This window comes from Sphaeramia orbicularis, chromosome 24, assembly GCF_902148855.1.
Source record: "Sphaeramia orbicularis chromosome 24, fSphaOr1.1, whole genome shotgun sequence".
In the NCBI taxonomy this organism is placed as follows: domain Eukaryota; kingdom Metazoa; phylum Chordata; class Actinopteri; order Kurtiformes; family Apogonidae; genus Sphaeramia; species Sphaeramia orbicularis.
The window spans coordinates 35,482,800-35,506,187 of record NC_043979.1 but is presented as its reverse complement, the minus strand read 5'-3'; the positions used below and the strand labels follow the sequence as shown (position 1 = coordinate 35,506,187).

General features: G+C 36.0%; 1 protein-coding gene across 1 annotated transcript in view; it reads right to left on the bottom strand.

The window, feature by feature from the left end:
* LOC115415221 (glutamate receptor ionotropic, kainate 2-like) overlaps positions 1-23,388 on the bottom strand; it is a 114,558-nt gene that overhangs the window by 78,211 nt on the left and 12,959 nt on the right. The window lies entirely within an intron of this gene.

Sequence of the window (23,388 nt, the reverse complement as noted above, 5' to 3'; positions counted from 1 at the left end):
CAGCTCGAGCTTCAAGTGAAATCATTTTTAACATTTCATTCTTCGTACTCTGGCGGTGTTGATGCTATGTTTGTGCTGCTTTATACAACTCACGCACACATATGAAACATATTTAGAGTGCAAATCAGGCCTTTGGATCTGAGCTGATTTGTATTCAGAGGCAATCGTCGGTGTAATTATAGACAATTAGTAGCAAAAGGAGGTGGGTTCAGAGGTGGGTGGCCTTCTTTAACTCCCTCGCCGAGCCTTGACAGAAAGGTGTAGTCTTTTATTTTGTCCAACTGATTTCAGTGATTCTATAATAAAAGGTGAGGAAAGAAAAACAAGAGAAAAGTGAGGAGAAAAATGAGGGCAGCAGACGACAAAAAGACGAACAAAAGGACTAAGATAAGACCCACCATGTTATGTAAAATCATATAAAGAAATATAAGAGCAGAAAGATAAAGGGGGGTCAAGCAAGGGGTCAAAACATGGGATTAAATTTGACTGAGATTAAATTCTACAGGATATTATTAGTCACATTCATCAAAAACAAATTGCCTAAGATATTTCACTGTTCCTTTAGTTTAATGGAGAAGCATCCTGATGAGAGCACCACGCTGTGCCCACCTCAGATGAGCATCACCTCAAAGCAAAATCCAAAACACAAAAACAAAACAACAGACCCCATTTTGGGGGATCCATACATTCTAATTACCATCACAAAGTAAACTGTTGTCAGCTACAAACAGCTCTCTTCAGGTTTGTCAGTTACATAAGCTGCATTAAAATACCCAAAAGGTCTATAAACAGAAATCAGAATCTATAAATGTGGACGATAACAAAAGGGTTACGTTTAACAAATGCTAACGTACAATATAAGTTAGCATTTACTGTCATTATTCAGTTACCTAGGGGCACCGCAACCAATTGCAGGCCACATGAAAGCATAAACCAGGGGTGTCAAACATGCGGCCCAGGGGCCAAAACTGGCCCGCCAAAGGGTCCAATCCGGCCCACAGGATGAATTAGTGAAATACAAAAATTACACTGACGATATTAACAATCAAGGATGTCAAAATAAATTTTGTTCAATTCCATCTAAAGTGGGTCAAACCAGTAAAATACTATCATAATAAAATATAAATAACGAAAACCACATATTTTTCTCTTTGTTTTAATGTAAAAAAAGTAAAATTACACAAAAATATTAACATTTACAGACCAGCCTTTTACAAAAAATGTGGAAAGCCTGAACAAATATGAACAACCCGAAATGTCTTAAGAGATTTAAGAGTAATTTTACCAATATTCTGTCTGTTATTAAATGTGTTGTGCATTTGTAGATCCACTGTAATCTGTATGTTGTAATGAACATGTAAAACTGAGAAGCTGAGGCCAAATAATGGCATAAATTGTTAAAATTGCACTTTTTTTTTTTTTCTTAATAAATTTCATTTTGGTCATGGTTCATGTTTTTCCATATTTTTTTAAAAGACAGTTTGTAGATGTAGAAATTTTGATAATATAATCTTACTTTTTTCACTCAAACATAGAAATTAGACATACAAATTTTGAAATTGATATTATTTATGTATTAATGTGTTATTATTTTAATGATCCGGCCCACTGCAGGTCATATTGGGCTTTATGTGGCCCCTGAACTAACATGAGTTTGACACCCTTGGCATAAACGTTGTGGAACCTTCATAAATTCAGCGGGGGGGGTGGGGGGGTGATCCGTACATAACATCACTAGTTGCTTTTCCATTGGACATCTGTGCAAAACTTTACCGATATTTACTAAATATCGAAAAAAACTGAAGTGCGTAATGCCAGTTTTTCCATTACCTTATGAGCAAGGAACCAAATATGGTAACTTCATCAACCTTGACTTTCTACATGACACTAAAAAATGTGGAAAAATTTAACAAAAGTAATAAAGTCATTTTAAATTTCAGAGTATTTCTATGAGAGCCCTATTAAGGGTTAAATGTCATCAGTTACAGTAGTTGCTTTTCCATTGGACATCTGCGCAAAACTTTACCGATATTTACTAAACGGCGGGGGTTCATTTTTGCTTTTTGTTACTGTTCATATCTTATTTATCATTATTTAATGCTGTTTTATTAAATAATGGTTATCTGAAGCATCCTAAAAGCACTTTTTACTGTCTGAGAAGCAGATGTTAGTTTTTTGTTGGGATTGCACAAAAATAATGTTATGATGTTAGTTATGAATTTTTCATTTCAGAAATTCAAGCAGTTCGTTTTTCTAAAAGGTTGAGAATTTTCATATTTACCCAAGAATAACTGTCGGAGCTATTGCACATCCTATAGTGACATCATCTAGATGGTTTGTTGTGGAGCTGTTTTTGGTTTTCATTTATTTAGTCCTTATTTTCTGTCGCTGTTTTTAGTATTATTATTGTTACTGTAATTATTTGACATTGTGTGCGTGTTGTTGAATTTTGGTTTTCGTGTTGTTGTGCTGAGTGTATGTACATCCTGTTTGTTGAGTGAGTTGTGGGAAATTGTGGTGCTTTGTATTTTTTTATGTTGTTAATGACCCCAGGAAGAGTAGCAGCTAATGGGGATCAAACTAATAGAATATGAACATTTGAGTAAGATCTTAAACTGTAATGTCTGTAAAATATATTTTAAATTTTAACACAGGAATATTTTGTGATATAGCATTAGATCTTGTTGTGATCAAATAAAAATGTGTTTAATATTTGTGCATATTTCTAGTATAATTCAATTCTTCCAGGAAATAATCATTTTAAAAAAGAAACAAAGAAAAAATTGCCTTTTTAACAGTATCATGATATATCCTGATATATTGTATCGTGATCCTAGTATTGTGATTTGTATCATATCATAAGTGTATAAAACTTTGAGGTTCTTATTGGAGCTGAGTGTCCTGATCGCCCATGGATAAACACTGTTTTTCAGTCTGTGTGTTCTGGTTTTAAGGCTCCTGTAGCTCCTTCTGGAAGGCAGCAGGCTGAACAGGTGGTGTCTAGGATGGAGGTGGTCTTTAATGACTTTTGGTTTTGATTCCAGGACACATTCACCGTGGCATAAACAACAGCAAGAAATGCTTATGCAATGTTACAACAAATGTTACAGCATTTTTTGCCAAGATCTCAAAACTGATGATTGAAGAGTCTGAAGATTGTGTGAAGTCTTCTCTATCAAATCCTACAGATTTCATCGGGGTTCAGGTCTGGACTCTTTGGTGATTTCTCATGCTCCCTGATCAAAGTCTTTCACAATTTGAGCCTGATGAATCCTAACATTGTCCGATCTTTATGCTCTGTAGCAAAATGATGGTTGTTTAAGAAATGTGAAGCTACTTACTGCATCAGTTGGGGTCAAAGATATTATTACGAGCTGAAGTATATTAACACTTAAGGACCTAAAACTATTTTAGTAGTGACTTCCACCTAATTTTTCTCTACATTTAACCTTTCCTAAATGATTTATCATCATTGATTATGACATTATCCTCTGATATTTTGCATTTTTCAGTGTATTTCATTTAATTTGCTGATCACCTACTGTAGATGTTCAGAAAACCTCAGAGTAAATTCAAAACTTATTATGTCAGAACAGAAAAAACTGAAGCAAAAGTGGCTTAAACATTAAAACAAGTGTCTATAACCAGCACGGATCAATGTTACATTAGATAATGGTTTTTCCACGTTCACTACAGAGCCTCTGAATGTCCAAATGGGTCAAATCTGACGCTAGTGAAAAGCTGAGAAACTGCATCGTATCTTGATTATCTCAATGAACTGATAGGATTAGTGGTTCTGGTTTGGTCTTTGAGGGTTAATCGCTGCAGTAATTATACTATACAAGTGCTTGCCAGTATATAAGATAATTAATTAAGATATACTTTATTAATCCACCAAGGGTGAAATTCAAATGTACAGCAGCGCATGACAATATGCATCAAAAACAGTAGAAAAATAAAAAAGATAAAAGATAAAAATTTGTTAAAGTCACTAAAAATGACTAGTAAATGACTAGTAAGAATAATAAATAAAGTAACAATTGTGCAGTAGGTGACTTTGATAAGTGTGCAGTGGCTTTTCCATTGGACGTCCGTGCAAAACTTTACCGATATTTACTAGGCTAGATATTTACTAGAAGTGCATAATGTCGGTTTTTCCATGAAATCACAAATTTGATGATTTATTTATTATCGCAAGATGATACGAGAAGTCATTCTGTAAACATGGCGACAAACATAAAAATCACGTCGATTTACAGATATAGTCATTATTATTATTATTATATATTACCCCTCTATCTTGTACTAAATTAAAAAAATATTCAGTTTCCTGGTGTATCCACAGATATTGCGCCATGTTTCTTTTAAACTTTTCTTATTTGCTTATTGTAACATTTGTCAACATCCGTTTTTATTTCATTCACGTGATTCAAATTGTGGAAAAAGGTCTTTCCATTGCAGTTTTGCGTGATATACCAATTTCGCTACGCCCGAAAAACCACCTTTTGCCAGTGCAAAAACTTGTTTGTTTTTTGTTGTTGTTCTTCCATTACGCAAATTTTTATGCGCAAGTTGTATTCGTGCAATTTGAGGGTCAATGGAAAAGCGACTACTGACATATCTGCTTGTTTATGATACTGTAATTATTAATTCGTTTTGTGAACTTCGTATTTTATTTACAAGCCAGTTACCACTCATATTTTAATTGCTCTGTCAATAACATTTAAAACCATGGAATGAGTGGTGCAAAACAGTGGCGTTAGAGCCTAACATATTAAATAATGTTAAACAACTGTACGGTCAAGTAACTGCTTTGAACTTTCTAAATAAACATAACAGAAAAGCCCTATTCTGAAAGCTGGTGCACATTTGAGGATGGACTAAATCCTGAGAAAGCTTTACAGAAATCAGACTTAAAAGAGAATGGATGGGGGGGGAGGGATGAAAGAGGGTTGTTAGAGCTGCTCTGAGAAGCACTCTCAGAAACAAGAGCAGAGTTCACGAGTCCATCCACAGCTCCCTCATACTCTCAGCGAACAGAATCTTTTTTTGACGAAATCCTAAACTAAAAAAAAAAAAAAAAAAAAAAAAAATTTTAAAGCCAGCCTATTGATTCAATTACAGAGAACGAGAGGAAAGCCAGAGACAGAAAGGTGGAGGGAAGGGAGGTAGGCATTTTTAAGCGAGACGGAGCTGTACAGTAATAGACATAGCTGCTATAAATAGCGTGCGGCCATGGCAGAGAGTGATAGAAAAGAAGCACAAAGGGGCAAAGATGTCATTAGCTTAGGGATGTGAGTTTTATCACTGTCACCGCAGTGTTTTATTTTACGGTGTTTTCTTTTATTAATTCCGATAGACACCAGAGGAAGTGCCACAGTTGAATCTCAGACGTATAGATGGTGTAGGAAGTGTGTTGCTCACTATGTCAGTTAAGTATAGTAATGAGGATTTCATGCATTAATCCTGTTAGAACACGCAGTCGTTTGTGGCATTTCAGTTCAGTCAAACACCAGAGAATCATCATTACAGATGACAGGGATCAGTCTGACCTAATAGATAATTATTACATTATTGCCCTTGGGGGAACAGTCTGAGTTTCACTGGCATGTTCAGCGAGTCTGAAAATGAGCATATTAAGTTATGCTCATCAGACTTCTTTGGCACACTGTATGGCTTGGACATGCTTGCTGAAAAGAAATCATATACCTCTGAGATCACAGAAGAGCAAAAATATTCAATTAAGACCACAAAAGATTTCTGGGGAGATGTTGTACTGTATGTTGAGCAGCAAAGTAAAGTGGGTATGATTTTCAGTCTTGAAATATAATATTCTACATGAGTCCTATATTTATATTGTTTAAGAGAACGGATCCTAAATTAAGATTACTTCCCAGGATGATGTGCCCACACGCACCATTATGAGGTTTAATGTAAATTTAAAGTCGAACGCTGTGTAGGCTCATCTATCTGTCTGACTACGTGGTGTTGTGGTTGAATGACTGCAGGTGCGTGAGTTACAGCAGAGGTAATCAGTGTGTGTGTGAATTAGAGCCGCCATCATCGCGACTGGTGTGAATTATAGAGCAAATGAAAGCTCTGAGTGAGTTATGAGCTCGATAATCACTGTGACGACAAAACAGGCATACTGATCTGAGTCTAACAGAGCACGTGTGTGTTGTTGAGAGGGAGATTGGGCAAAAACAAGAAATGATAATATGTGATGGTACCTCTTCTATGTCTATCCTCTATCTAAATTGGACTCCTTTTTAATGTTTGTTCACATGTAATCAGATGTATTTTAGACCAAACATTTCTGTCACATAGTCACATCATCAGGTAATCACTTGAGGGTGCTGAATCAGTTAATAATCATAACTCCTCTGTGAACACAAATCACACACCTCTGAAGCCCACTTACCACAAACAAGGTGTTGAAGGTCACATACACTATTCTGAATAAAATACATCTGACCTCTGTAGAAACTGCTCATGTACTGTTGTTTGCAAAGATTAAAGCCACTTTTACCTTTCTGTGACCTTATCTACTATATGCATGAGTAGAGTAATAGTATTTACTACCAAAAGCAAGCACAGAGAAAAACAATGAATAAAAATACAATTAGCTCTATCTACTCAAGAAAGCTTTTGCACAATGAGAGATGGGAGTCAGATACGTTGCCATGGCAACTCATGCATCTATGTTATGGCTGAGAGGCATCTGCAGTTTTGGAATCTGAGCAGCTGATTGGTGGAGGAAGGGCGTTGTGATAGTGCGGATGGCTTGTCTCTGTGACTAATGACCAGCAGCGCAGCTGCAGGATGGCAGTGGGATGCAGGGTGGGTGCTATGGCAACCAGTGAGCAACCATGTCGCTAGGGCAAGTGGCCCAGGTATACACACGGAGTCACTCAGTTAGGCTGTACAGCCTCTGCCCGTCTCACCCCAAACCCCTGGCCTGTTTCTGTCTCCCTCTATCTTTCAGCCATGTGAAAATCAGTGTTTGCAGGCAATAGGCAGGAGGAAAAAGTGATGGAAATGCTCCGTAAATATCTCAGAAATTCCCGGTGGGAGCGCTCCCTGACATGTTTGGCGGTGAATGGGACATGATGCATGAAGGCCTGCAGAGAGTCACTGCCCCTGGTCATTAATCTGAAGCTCCCCTTGTGGTGGATTGACCTTCCTATGATGCACAAGGGCCTATTCTTTCTCTCCCAGAAGATCTCCAGAAATCTGACCAGGGCACAGACTATAGCAACTTAACCTGCACAAACAAGCCATTATCAATGAAGTCTGCAAAAAAATCCATTTGATTTACAAGGAAACAGTGTCATGGCTGAAATCATCCTATTCTATTCTATTCTCTTCTATTCTATTCGCACGGTGGAAAGACACATTTTATAGTGTTTGTAGCTCAGCTAATGCAGTTGTTCTTTGACCAGCAGTAGTTCATCTTCTCTGGTCTTGGCTCAAACAGATAAGATCTTACAGAGTATTGGTTTTGTAAGAGCAAGATAACAAAAGTAGTAAACATGGTTTATAAAGGGGCATATTCTACTAAGAGGTATGCACTTCAAGTTAACTCACTGAAGAAAACACAAAGTAAAATGCCGTTTGTAATTACTTTGTATATGCTTCCCTGTGACTTTAGTGAATAATAGTGACAGCATTACAAAAATATAATGGAATAGTGTAATATAGAGTGAAACTAGACTGGTAATACAATGGTGTCAGTTAAAAAAAGATATACAGTCCCAAACACATACAATACAAATAAAAATGCAATACAAGACATAAAAAGTCAATCGATCCAGTCTGTCAGCAGTAAATGAATTATTCAACCATTAGAGGGCTGATTATGTGAACAACTGTCTAAATGTTCTTATCTAACCAAACTTGTTCTGAGTTTTTTCCCCTCGGAATAGAATTACTCCTGTCACCCTAAAGCCGCTTGACGCTGGACTAGACTGTCACCTGTCACCGCCGGACACCAAGCCTCAGGCTGACTCACACACTTGTACATACACACAATCACACACAACCCAAAGATTGAGCCTAAACAAACCTGTCAGGTAAGAAACAACTGAGTCCACAGAAAATGTGACTGATGTGAGAATTTAAAGCTCACACACACACACATTCTGCATTCAGATACTAAAGTAGTTCAGCTACATTCTGGGAAATAATTAGTTTTACTATTGCCAAAGGATCAATCTCATCAATCTCTTATAATGAGCACACACACAGACTCTTCAATTAAAAATGTGTGCCACAAACCTCCTCCCTGACCCGGCTCCAAGTGGGAAACCAGTGATCATATAACATGTATTAATTCTGAGCACTGGCAACAGATGTGCTAATTTGCCAGGGCCGCTCTATTCATAATAATGTGCCAGCTCCCTCCTCAAAATATGTGCTAATTTGCAAGAACTCATTGTGGATGTGCTAAACTACCGGCTGACATTTTGTGTGCTAATTTGTCAAGCAGGGACCCCTTTTGGTACTAATTGTGCCAAACTGTGAGTACACTTCCACAGGCCTTGAATTGCTGAAGTCCCAGATGACTTCTGTCTGCTAGCAGTTTCCAACCTCTTCGCCGCACTCAAGTTATGAATGCAACTGAAAAGAAATACCAACTACTGTGAATGTAAGATGTATAAGCACTAAGCGCACACGCTCGCCGGCGCACGCACAGACATTCACAGCTGCTCGTGCAGATTTCACAAAAATATGTGCCTACCCTTGAGATTACACACTTTAAAGAAACATAGGAAAAGCAGCTTGAGGCAAATATTATTGTACGTCTCTAGTATCTTTAACAGTGAGATTTACGAGGCGAGTTCATACACACACAAAACTTTCTCCCTGTGCACATCATTAATTCCTTCATAATCGTAAACATGTCTGCACGTGCACGTACAATCTGGAGGGAGAAAATGTTGCGCGTAAGGTTGTAAGGGGAAACCACATACATTAAAATGTCAAGCGCGCACACCTGGAAGTCAATATTTCAGAACAAACATATAGACTAAATGTTTTCAATGGGGGCTGGCCAAGGGAAGGTGAAAATCTAGATAAAAAATAAAGTTAACCCATAAAGATCCAAACATCCACCAGTGAGCAGAAGTATCTACTGATCTAAACTGTTTAATACCTGTTGATCCATTAATCCTATCAATACATGTAAATAATTAGTGTAAAATACAGGTTGTCGTCTTCTCATGGTTATCAGATATGACCCATTTGGACGTTCAGAGGCTCCATAGTGAGCGTGGAAACATCATCTTCTACAACATTGATTCACCAGTAAAACCCATAGAGCAGTGTTTTTCAACCTTGGGGTCGGGACCCCACATGGGGTCACCTGGAATTCAAATGGGGTCGCCTGAAATTTTTAGTAATTGATAAAAAATGACAAAAAGACTTAGTAATAAAAAATATATGGTGAGTTGAGAGAGACGTAAAAGACATGATAAACTCTGAGGCTGAACCTGAAGCACTGAATTGATTAAAAAAAATTAAAACTTACTGACAAAAATTTACATTATATAACCTAACGTCATCTAAAATTAACGTTTATTTGCAAGATATTATAGCAAACTATTACATGATTAAAAACAAATTGATTTTAGCAAAAAAAAAAAAAAAAAAAAAGGCTGAGTTTTGAATGTCTGGGGTCGCCAGAAATTTGTGATGTTAAAATGGGGTCACGAGCCAAAAAAGGTTGGGAACCACTGCCATAGAGTTTGATTAAATGACCGTGGTTTATGTTCAGTTAATGATATATTTTGCTGAAAAAGCCACATTTTCTTCAGTTTTCCATGTTTCTCATACAATAACCCTCAACTTTAACCCTTTCATGCACAAATTATGAGAACCTTAGTCAAGATTTTTTTCTTCAGTGTTTAGCCATGAAAAAAACAATGTGATCGAGTTTTTTTTTCTATGGAGTTACAAAAATATCCATGCATTTAATTTTTGAAGTGAAGAAACATGTGTTTAAAACCCAATATCAGAAAGTGAGATGAAAACAATGAAATAAAAACATTTTTAATGCTCCTAATCTGATGTCTTCTCGCATTTTAACATCTAATGCTAGTAATTACTCACTTCATGGAGATAATATGCAAAGAAAAACCCTTCTTGTCTAACAAATAACAATTGATTTACACTCAAACATGTTAGTGCAGATCAGGTTTATCAAGAACAGTACAGTTACAGTAATGATCTGAATTCCAGTGTATGGGATGGTGCATAAGTGTCCACTGTGTTGGCTGATATGGAACTAAAACAACAAAACCCATGAATATACAAGATAACAGCTGGAGAAGAACTGTCCACTGGAGTGGACAGTGCATGAAAGGGTTAATCTGAGCTTTTATAAACATCAACATGATCAGCGAATTAAAAATAGGTAAATGCATGACTGTTACTGAAACAATGCAAAACACTGACAGTAATATTACAATAAATGGTCATAAATCACTTGTGAAAGGTTAATTTTAGAGGAAAAAATCATATGGGAACTGCCATAAAAGAAGCACTGGGTCTTTAGGGGTTAAAATCACCTTTTTGAAGACTTAAGTACATTACTTCCAGTGTCTGGCACAAGTTTAATTTTTTAGAAAAATGTTTTAAAAATACTTAAATGGCATTATATTCAGCAGAAATTTAGGTTGGCATTCTTTGTCCGTCAGTGCAATTCACAACATAACTTTGATCCTCTTCTACTGGACTGATATTATACTTATAAGTTGGAAGGTCCATTTAAAAATCTTTTGCTACTCTTTTTACAGTGGTTACAAATATCTGCAAGACTGAGATAAATATATGTTAAAATGTATTAAATTAGTTTATTAAGGTATTTGACTTTGTAGATATTATATATGTAATGTATATACTAATAAATATGCTGAATAAACAATTGAAACTTATTATTCTCCCTTGTCTATCCATTGCCCAAACACTTAGTAAAACTCTTGCTATTTTATACTCTTACATACTGAAAAAATACAAACTGTTTACTGTTTTGCAAAATAGACACCCTAGAGGACCAACAGTAAAGATTTTACAGTTTGATGAAAATTGGAACCACACTTCAAGGCAGGTTTTATAAAGTGGTCAAAAAGAGATGTTGATTTTCTGCCCGTTCGTTACTGAAAAAATTAGGTTAAAACATTTGTTTCAATCACACATCTAAAAATGCTCGTTATTCACTGCAAAATGAGGTACCATTCATCTTTCTACCATAAATAGCTGTTAAAGAGCCAATGAAAATGTACTAAGGCTGTCCATCCGTTACCACTTGGCCAGCCCCACATGTGAACTAAAAAAAATCAGTTACAGGTAAATTCATATTGCAGTTTGAAATATACTTTAATTATAACTTTTCAATATTTAAATATGGCTTTTCTCTTTATTATCTTTGAAAACAATACAGCAGAATTTATCCTGTCAGACTGTCATGGAGCTATTGATTTATTTAGACTTGCAGAGGTGAAACATATGTGTAAGCTAGCGCCAGTTTACTACTTATCACATAGGGTGGACAGCAGTGTTTTTCAACCTTGGGGTCGCCTGGAATTCAAATGGGGTCGCCTGAAATTTCTAGTATTTGATAAAAAGAAAAAAAAAATACTAATAAAAATATTTTTTAATGATTCAATATATATTTCATAACCTCCGCCAAGGAACGGCTTATGTTTTCATTGGGGTTTGTTTGTGTGTTTGTCTGTGTGTTAGCAAGATAACTCAAAAAGTTACTGACGGATTTTGATGAAATTTTCAGGAAATGTTGATGCTGGCACAAGGAACAAATGATAAAATTTTGGTGGTGATCGGGGGGGGGGGGGGGGGGGGGGGGGGGTGTTGTTTGTTTGTCTGTTTGTCTGTTAGCAAGATAACTCAAAAAGTTATGGACGGATTTTGATGAAATTTTCAGGAAATGTTGATACTGGCACAAGGAAAAAATGCAAAAATTTTGGTGGTGATCGGTAGGGGGGGGCATGACTGATCTGCCTTGGTGGAGGTCTCTGCTTTTCTAGTTGTAATTAAAACACCACACACTTTTCCTTATAAAAATCAAGTTCAAATAAAATGCAGGATATAATACTGTATCTGACAGGGCATATCTTGATTGACCTGATTATGTGACCACGTGCGTTACTACGCTTTAACCTGCCCGGACACAGTCGCAGTCAAAAGACCAGACCGAACAGAGAATGGAAAGATTTCTTCACCTGCCTAGCCCCGCTAAGACATCTCCAAGAGAAACTGAGAAGCAGACACAAAAAGGTGCATTATATACACTAGCGGCATTGTACCCGTGGTGCCATCGCACGATAGCGCCCTCCTGTGGTGCAACAGCGGCAATGCACCCATACGCCCTCCCGTGCTGCGACATCGGGACACGCGTCGGACACGCATCGGACACAGAACGTCCATTATAGTAGGATTATACAGCCTAAATATCATCTAAAATTAATATTTATTTGCAAAATAGTATAGCAAACTATTACATGATCAAAAACAAATTAATTTTAGCAAAAAAATGTCTGGGGTTGCCAGAAATTTGTGACATTAAAATGGTGTCACGAGCCAAAAAGGGTTGGGAACCACAGGTGTGCCGGGTGTTACTGCCGACCATCTTTCAAGTACAATGTAACAACACATTGGAAACTGTCCTATAAAGAGTGAAACATTTATTAAAGCTTCTCGTTCATACAAATCAACAGAACTACTCAGAGCAAATGAGAGGCATTACAGTGGCTGTAATATCATGTTAGGAAAAGCAGCGGCACGTTTTGAGCTTAGCACTAATCCTCAGACTCACCGAACGATGCCCGAGGAGGAGCGCTGAAACTTCAATAATTACTTCCACTATTTCCAACCAAAAATTTTTCAATTGTCTTTATGTTTTGTCTCTGTGGGCCACTTTGGAAATCAGAATATTCACACTTTTGTCATCTAACAGATACCAAAGCTCAGAGTTTTGTTTTGTTCAGTTTTTTTTTTTTACATTTTTAATACACCCGTCTAACCTGCCCAAATATCCCAGGGTAAAACACCAATATTACCATGGAAACAAGAATGCAAATTGGGGGCAAACACATAACAGTCAATGTTATGTTCGCCACAACAGGAATACAAATCTCTCTGCTTTACAATAATACATGCATGTGAATACACTCAGTAAATGTAGCATTTGCATATGAGATGTAGGCTAACACTGCAGCAGGTATGATAAATATACATTACACCACGCAGTCAGAACGAACTGCAAAGTGCACTACATTATGAAAAAATAATTTGCACATCGCCATTTCAGGAAGGAAATCCAAATTAGATTGAGTAATATTGATAAAAAAAAAAGAAAAAAAAGAATACAGTTTACATCTCTGCTCCAAGTATAAACATGAGAATTCCCAAAATTGCAGTGACAAGGTTATTAAGTTCAAGTAAATAATACGAATGCCAAAACTGCAGTCACGAGGGTTTTCTGCCGACAAAGAAAATATTTGATTTGGATCTAATATATGGAGCATGGGGAGTGAGAGAGAGCAGTTATTGAACAGAATGCTTCCTAATGCTTCATGCCTCGCCCGTCTATGCCATTTCTCTTCCTAGTCCCCATCTTTTTCTCTGCTTTATCAAACCACACACACAGAAAAAAAAGACCTACGCACACACACACACACATTGACACACACATTCATACACCGCCTTTCTTGCTCCCTCTGACTAGAGTACATCTCATGGTGGCCTCGGCAGGTGACAGATGGCGACCTCACAGCACTGCTCACTGTAAACTGAGTTTTAATCAAGCCTAAGCACGTGTGAGAGATGCTAATTATCCACTGCAGGCTAAAAGAGGCAGGAGTCCAGCTTCCAGAACATTGTGACTATGCATGTACATGTGTGTGTCTGGTTTATTATCACTTCCCCCATTGTGATAAATAGGTAAATAAAAAAACACACAACATGGGGAAGTGAGACTAGGATGAACTCGGTTGAACCCAGTTTGTTAAGTGTCCCTGCTGTTCATTAAACTCGCAATCTCATAACATCAGGGGGGAATTAAAAAAAAAAAAAAAAATGATGTAGCTAGTTTTGTGGCTGCAAAATTTAACTTTTGTACACAGGAAATTTACTTAAATTGAAGAAAATGTTACTCTAATCAGATAGCATTTGGTCCATCTCTAAAAAGAGTAAAACTTACTCTTTGGGTAGAGCTCTCCAAACTCAATAAAGAGTCAAATTTACTCAATATAGAGAAAAATTTACTCTTTTTGAGGAAAATACTTTTGATTCCGGAAAAAATGCTCCGTAATTTTTCCTGTGTACTTCTTCTATGCTCTGCCTTTCCAACAAGTTTCCTGTTTAATCTATTCTTGGTAGTTCTTCTCAATTCAACTGGACTGGTTTAGCTCTTTTGGGAAAGAGCTAAACCAGTCCAGTTGAACCGAGAAGAACTACCAAGAATGATGACCTGGGCAAATGAGAACCTACACAGACATGTTTAATTTAATTTTTTTTCATTTGTTTTATTTAATATGGACAAGTATATTGAGACTGTCCCAGAGGATAGACTAGATGCTTTGCTTTGGTGTATATAGCACATGTGCTAGTTTTCAACACCGAAGAGCATATAATCAACAATAGGAAATAAAACAGACAGATTCATGATCACAACAACAACAACAATAATAATAATAATAATAATAATAATAATAATAATAATAATAATAATAATAATAATAATAATAATAATAATGATGATGATGATGATGATGATGATGATGATGATGATGTTGATGGTAATAATGATAATAATAGTAATGATGATGATGATGACAATAATAATAATAATAATAATAATAATAATAATGATGATGATGACGACAATAATAATAATAATAATAATAATAATAATAATAATAATAATAATAATAATAATGATAATAATAATAATAAGTCTGTGTCTATACATGTGAACCCTGTTTTGCTTTTAGGTATAAGTTTTGAGCTTTGGGTCCTCTGCTAAAAGCATTTGCATCAATCTCCAGTTTCAAGTGGGTGGGTAGACAGTTTCATAGGTTAACCCCTTTTACTGAAAAAAAAACCCAAAACAAAACAGAAATTCGAAATAATGTTATGCACCTGGCAACAATACAGTCACCACTGTAGGAAGCTTGTGTATTTACTTGGCTAAAGCTCCAACGTCTTTTTACCCATGCAGAAAACAGGGGTGGGACATAATTGTGTAGACATTTAACAATTGTTCATTGTTCATGTTAATTGTACAGAACCATAACCTCAGAGGCAGAGTAACCATTATAAAAAAGTACAATTATATAGAAGTATAATAAAATGATGAACATAAATTTTACTTTTTTTCATGCTGAACCAATGTTTTCTCATTTTAACTGTAAACCACTGAGGTGAACCTCTACAATCCACCTTTACATTTATGTTCTGACCATAAAACATATTGTAAGACCACAAATAACCATCTGCTTTCTTCAATGTTCACTCAAACTGGCAAAAAATACCTATTAACCTTAAACGAAATAATGGTTTGACATTTATTGCATTACTTATCAATCTTGAATGGTATGAAAATTGTTTCAGTTCTAATGTGAGCAAGTTAAACAGTATGATTTCCAACCACTTCAGTATAATTCTCCTCATGAATGATGCTCCATGTCATTTTGAAACATTTACATTTCAGACATTGAGCTATATCTTGCCTGAGAGTGAGATAAACCAATGTTAGGACATGTTTAACATGTACTTAACACATATTACACAGCTGACCTTGGTATGGACCTAGAAAGAAATCCAATACACACTGCAATCTGGTCACAGCAGATTGTTTGAGACTATCTTCTTCTCCTCTCATTCTCATTATTGTCACGATTCTCATGCCCATCAGAATGGTCCTGTATTACAGTGTTCTTATTGTAATTCTGAAGAAAAATTGCTGTAAAAATTAGACTTCCTTTCTTGTAGAATGTAAAATGTTATCTCCCGTCAGAGCCAAAGGTCAAAAATTAATTCAGGAGATGGGTTTTAAATGTGCAGCTGGGATTAGAAAGGGTGATAGAGGAATAAAAAAATCATGTGATGTGAGTAATCAGACAGTAATCTGATTACAATAATTTTATAAATTTAGAGATTCAGAAAGGAAAGCAATAATGAGAACGGAAAACTCTGATTTGCCATGGACTGGTGTTTGAGACCGTGGCCATCACAATGAATTTCTGGTTGACAATTAACTGTTATACAAATACTTACAATGAGCAATTTGTCTTGATTTGTTCATTTTATTCCTCTGACAGCAATTTATAAAAATCCTGTTTTTTTTACGGAAAAAAACTGGCAGCTGTGGTTTCCAGAACAATACTGTAAAAAACACATCCAGCTGTAAACATATTTACGGAGTAACATGTAGATTTAACATTTTAAACATGTGGATTTAACATTTTAAACATGTGGATTTAACATTTTAAACATGTGGATTTAACATTGGATTTAAATGGTAAATGGACTGCACTTATTTAGCACATTTTCTCCACGTTCATGGTGTCCAAAGCACTTTCCAAAGCCACCAGGTCCAACTGGGAACAATGTAGGGTTCAGTGTCTTCCATGGACACTTGGACATTTGGACAGTCGGAGCCAGGATTCGAACCACCAACCCTTTGGTCATTGGACGAGCCACTCTTCCAGCTCTACCAACCCATTAATTTACAAATTTAAAATGTTACATTATTAAATGTTTATTTTATATATATATATATATATATATATATATATATATATACATATACATATGTATATGTATATGTATATATATATATATATATATATATATATATATATATATATATATATATATATATATATATATATATATATATATATATATATTAAGGGAAAAAAGCTGTTATTTCAACATTATGGTCTTTGCAATTTAAACGGTACCACAATGTTTTTCAATTTACAGTTTTATTTTCTAAAAACAATAGAAATACATCATTTCTACATACCAATCTGGTTTTGTTCACATACTCTTCCTGTAAAAACTACAGCTATATTTGATTTAATCATTACACAAAAATCTTTTCAAATAAACAACTTTGTATTGTACTGTCACTTACAGTTTTCTTATGTTGCAATTTTACAACTTTTTGGTGTTAATTCTACAGTCATTTTTTACAGTGTACACCAACCAGTGAAGGAGAGGAGCCATTTATTGGCACTGAACACCGGAGTACATAAATAATAACTGCATTTATGTTTACCTTTTTGCCTTGTAAACAAAAACTGCAAAGGGCAGATATGACATAAATAACTTAAATGTACAAAGCCTACTACTTAAATATACTAAGACATTATTGATAATGACAGGCACTGACAGAAGTTAAGAGCCTGAAGATGAAAGGGGCACAATGAGATGATGTTATTAAAAGAGTGCCGGCCAAATCTCAAGTGCTGGAAAATAATCAGTGATGGAAAAATGACATTTATGTGCGAGTCATCCTGCTGGAGATGATTGTCATGTTAATGTAAGATAATTGCAGTTAGCTCAAATAATTGCAGTAAAGGTGATTATGTAATATTATGAAAAGGTGTGCACAAAGCCCTGTGTCACATCCCATATACATTAAGCACATTATTAAGTGAGTCTTGGTAATAAAGGCTACAACCCTCTATTGGGGACTGGAGATAATACATGGAAATCCAAGAGTGGAAAGGTATTCTTTGCTTTGAAACTCCAAATACAATAGGAAATGGACATTTGGAATGTGTATGTCAAATGAGGTTTCATGGCTTTGTGTGCAAGGACACTGAAACCTGGGGAAGAAGGGACGTACGGCGTGATGATAGAGAGGGAGAACAAAGTAGAGGGGAAGGACCGGGAGACAAGCTGAGAGCCAAAGGGAGACAAAGACGGTACAGGGACGAAGGACAAGAAAGGACATACAGGATAAACGGATGAAATAAGAAACAATCTGTGCGTTTCCATGACAATTTTTATTCCTGGTTTAATCTGATTAAACGTTAGATCCTATTTCAGATGCCCATGTAAACACCTTATTCCAGTTGAAAAATAAAAGTTCGGATTAAATTTAAACCCGATTAAAGTCACTGGTTTAATCCCCTTTTAATTCCGATCTAAATTATTCCTCGGACACGTAAACCCTTTATTCCGTTTGGACTTTATTCCTGTCATTCTGCACATGCTCGTTGTTTTGTCCTGTTGCAATGACGCACACGTTCTGCGCTGGCGGAAGAATATGCAATGCAGTCTAGTCAACCCAAACCGTTCCAGTGGGCTATTCTGATGGGATCTACCAGCCTGGAAAACCCTGAAGGAATAGTTCATCACCTGTTTTTTATTAATTAATTTGTCATGCACTAATGAGTTTGATAAGTGGGCAAAACAGTTTGCACTGCAGTGCACCGATTGCCTTGTTCTCGCAGCCCTTCTGTTAGCTTAGCTTAGCCTAGCTTAGCATAATGGCTTCATTCCTATGGTCAGACGTAGCCAGGCTTTTATAGGTGATTTGTAGTATTTTATGAGTGATTTTGTGAAATTCACCTCTCCCTAATCATTTCTATAGTCCGGTGGGGTCAATATGATCACAAATTGAGGCTCAAATCATGGCGATGTGACTTACTGCACTAATAAAATCTTGGGAAACAAAAACTAATGCAAAGCTAAAATGGTAAAGCAAAGCTAATTTAGCGCACGCATCCCTTCCAACAAAAAGATTTTCCAACTTCCGTCAACACAACAGTCCCAAGATTGTATGAGTGCAGTATGTCGCGGATCTAACAAAATAATTAGGGAGAATTGGATTTCAGAAAATCACTTACAAAAGACAACAAATCACCTTTAAAAAACTGGCTACATGTGACCATGGAAATGTAGTGACTATGCTAAGCTAAGCTAAGCTAACAGAAGGGCTGCGAGAACAAGGCAACGTGAGCACTGCAGCGCAAACCCTTTTGCTCACTTATCTACCTCATTAATACCTCATGTAAACCTTTATTCGGGTTTAACATTTCCATGTAAACGGAAGAGAAAACACTTTAGTTCCGAATTAATTTCTTCTGGAAAAATAAATCGGATTGAAAAAACATCATGTAACCGTACCCAATCAAACGGTCAGAAAGGTTTTGTTTCTTCATTTTGAGTTTTGATTTTGATGTTGAAAATGCAGGTTGCCATCACACTGTCTCCTCACAAACCATTAGATGTGTTCAGAAAACAACAGGTGATGGCCACAATGTGTCAAGTCAAAGTAAGCTGTAGGAAATACGTAGATGGCAGGTGGGTGTGCTGTCAGACGGGAGGGAGCGAGCGAGGAAGAGGAGGGGTGGGGCGGAGGGATAAAAAAAAAAAAAAATAGATGAGAAAAAAAAAAGAAAGGAGAAATGGAGAATAAAAGAGGTCACTGGAGGCAGATAAAAGACACTCAATTAAACGACTGAATGGATGGCCCATTAGACCTGAACGGACACCTGCATCCTCCCCCCGTCTGCCTCCGTCACAGGGCAGGAAAATGTCAGCTCCATGTTTGGGTTCATCAGCCTCCCATCAACACAAGCTACCTGATAATCACAGCTCCGGGTACAAGTCAATATGCTACGCTTTTGCTGCAAAGGTGTGTCAGTTTTCCTACTTGTTCCACAAACACACACACAGGCAACAACACACACTTTGAGAAGCACAGAGGAAGAAATAGAAGAAACCTACACACACTGACTTCAGAGAGGAAAAATAGCCAGAGGCTTACAGATGAAATAATGTCTGAATAACAAAGTTCTTCAAATATGCATGTTCATTTTTCATCTAATAAATAAGAGAAGATCTGCTGAGGATAAATGTGAAAAGACATTAGAGGTGAAATCAGTGGAAAATCAGGAGTCCTGTTCTAATCTTCCTTTTGATCTGCAGCCTTTTGTTTACTTGAGCATTTCTCACATTCACACACCCTCCTCCTGTTAGAATGGGGTGTGTGAAAGGAAAAATTAAGAGTATTTTCTCATGCTTATAAAGCGAAGGCATATCAGGTGGGTATATTTGAATTTTGAATGAAATGCCGTGCGAGGGGATCTGAAAAGACTGAGCATTATGTTGCAGGTCAGTCCAGTCTGAGGTGCTTTGTGTGTGAGGACGAGGATGGAATTGATCGGTCATATCACGTAAATAGATCAGGCGTGTTGTGATAAACAGTACTGCTGAAAAAGGCAGGTTTTTGCATTAAAGCGTTGGCTGAAATTAAATGTGTCTCCTTATTTTCTACAACTGTAGTCATTTTAATGCTCTTTTTTGGCCCATTTCCATCTGATTTTTACAGTAAATCTTCTTCCTTCTCTTTCCATCAATCATTCCAAATATCCACAAAACAAAAAGGATAGAAAAACTAATTGAGATGTTTGTTAATTTGTACAAAAAGCTAGAAAAGAGACTAAAAGAAGATGTATATTTGTTGTTGGAATTAAACTATGGAATGAGGCCAGCATGGATTTAACAATGTGGAGCTCATTTTTGATACTTAAAAAAATGGTACGTAGGGCCATTTCTGAAGGATACGATTGTTAGGATCTAATAAGTAATAAGTAAATAATTTATTTTCGACTCTACATTAAATTACCATTAATTTGGTTGGTTAAGTTTTTTATTTTTCTGGTTAAGTTTCACTTTTTTATGTTTTTGCTTATTTATTCGGTTGTATGCATTGTTGTTTTTCTTTCTTTTTCCTATATTGAACGCTGGGTAACTGAATTTGTTCTGTAGGACAGGCATTAGTATAAGCATTCTGCTTCTGCCTGTGCCTTTTCAGTCACTAACCTGTTGGTAATGTTTGTAGTGTTGACACTGGTTGTATGTGATGACTGAATAAAGAATTTCATCGTCATCATCAATTCCTATAAAGCTAAAGATACATTTAACTTCCTGAGCAAACTGAAGGAAAGGGCAGAAAAAATGAAATTCTCCTTATTTTCTTCAACTGTAGTCATTTTTATGCTTTTTTTTGGCCCATTTCTATCTGATTTTTGGGGTAAATCTTTCTCTCTCTCTTTCTATCAATCCTTCCAAATATCTACGAAACAAAAAGGATATGAAAACTAATTCCTATAAAGCTAACGATACATTTAACCTTGTGTGCAAACTGAGAAAAAGGGTAGAAAAAATGACATTCTCCTTATTTTCTTCAACTGTAGTCATTTTTATGCTTTTTTTTTTTGGCCCATTTCTATCTGATTTTTGGGGTAAATCTTTCTCTCTCTCTTTCTATCAATCCTTCCAAATATCTACGAAACAAAAAGGATATGAAAACTAATTCCTATAAAGCTAAAGATACATTTAACCTCCTGAGCAAACTGACAGAAAGGGTAGAAAAAATGAAATTCTCCTCATTTTCTTCAACTGTAGTCATTTTTGTGCTCTTTTCTGGCCCATTTCCATCTGATTTTCATGGTAAATCTTCTCTTTCCATCAAACCTTCCAAATATGTACGAAACAAAAAGGATATAAAAACTAATTCATATAAAGCTAAAGATACATTTAACCTCCTGAGCAAATTGAGAGAAAGGGTAGAAAAAAATGAAATTCTCCTTATTTTCTTCAACTGTAGTCATTTTTATGCTCTTTTTTGGCCCATTTCCCTCCAATTTTTGGGGTAAATCTTTCTCTCTTTCTGTCAATCCTTCCAAATATCTACGAAACAAAAAGGATATGAAAACTAATTCCTATAAAGCTAACGATACATTTAACCTCGTGTGCAAACTGAGAAAAAGGGCAGAAAAAATGACATTCTCCTTGTTTTCTTCAACTGTAGTCATTTTTATGCTCTTTTTTTGGCCCATTTCCATCCAATTTTTGGGGTAAATCTTTCTCTCTCTCTTTCTATCAATCCTTCCAAATATCTATGAAACAAAAAGGATATGAAAACTAATTCCTATAAAGCTAAAGATACATTTAACCTCCTGAGAAAACAGAGAAAGGGTAGAAAAAATGAAATTCTCCTTATTTTCTTCAACTGTAGTCATTTTTATGCTCATTTTTGGCCCATTTCCATCCAATTTTTGGGGTAAATCTTTCTCTCTCTCTTTCTATCAATCCTTCCAAATATCTATGAAACAAAAAGGATATGAAAACTAATTCCTTTAAAGCTAAAGATACATTTAACCTCCTGAGAAAACTGAGAGAAAGGGTAGAAAAAATGACATTCTCCTTATTTTCTTCAACTGTAGTCATTTTTGTGCTCTTTTCTGGCCCATTTCCATCTGATTTTTACAGTAAATCTTCTCTTTCCATCAATCCTTCCAAATATCTACAAAACAAAAAGGATATAAAAACTAATTCCAATGAACCTAAAGATATATTTAACCTCCTCAGAAAACTGAGAAAAAGGGTAGAAAAAATGACATTCTCCTTATTTTCTTCAACTGTAGTCATTTTTATGCTCATTTTTGGCCCATTTCCATCCAATTTTTGGGGTAAATCTTTCTCTCTCTCTTTCTATCAATCCTTCCAAATATGTATAAAACAAAAAGGATATAAAAACCAATTCCTATAAAGCTAAAGATACATTTAACCCCCTGAGAAAACTGAGAGAAAGGGTAGAAAAAATGAAATTCTCCTTATTTTCTTCAGCTGTAGTCATTTTTATGCTCTTTTTTGGCCCATTTCCATCCGATTTTTACGGTAAATCTTCCTCCTTCACTTTCCATTGATCATTCCAAATATCTACGAAACAAAAAGGATATAAAAACTAATTCCTATAAAGCTAAAGATACATTTAACCTCCTGAGAAAACTGAGAAAAAGAGTAGAAAAAAATGAAATTCAACATTGCATGAGGAGACATTTTGCATAGCCCTGGTGGATCTTGGACAATAGGGTGTCATGCTGATTTGAAGAACACGATTTTAAGTAAGCCAGCCTCAATATGTCCTCCCACAGAGCCCATTTCTCCCTGTGTCCTTGGTTCACACAGAGACACGTTCTTCCTCATAACTACATGTGCTGTCAATGGGAGCCTGAGTTCTGCTTTCCTTGAATCCATCACTCTGCTCCTTCTTTTTACTCTTTTATTCAGCTCGGCTGGAGATGAAGGTGAGTAACCACATCCTAACCTGATCGGTGCTTCATATCATAACCAACACAGCCGCAGGGCTTCGTGTGATCGATTGACTTTTGAATCTGATGCAGTTAGGATGTCAATGTTTTCATTTACAGTGTATGCGCTTTTAAATATATTTACTTCCTCTGTGAGCTTGTAATTGCTGTAACTTACGGCGTGTGTTAAGATGCTAATTTACATTGTGTTCGTCTACATGGATGAAATCATAATGGTACGTTTTTCAAC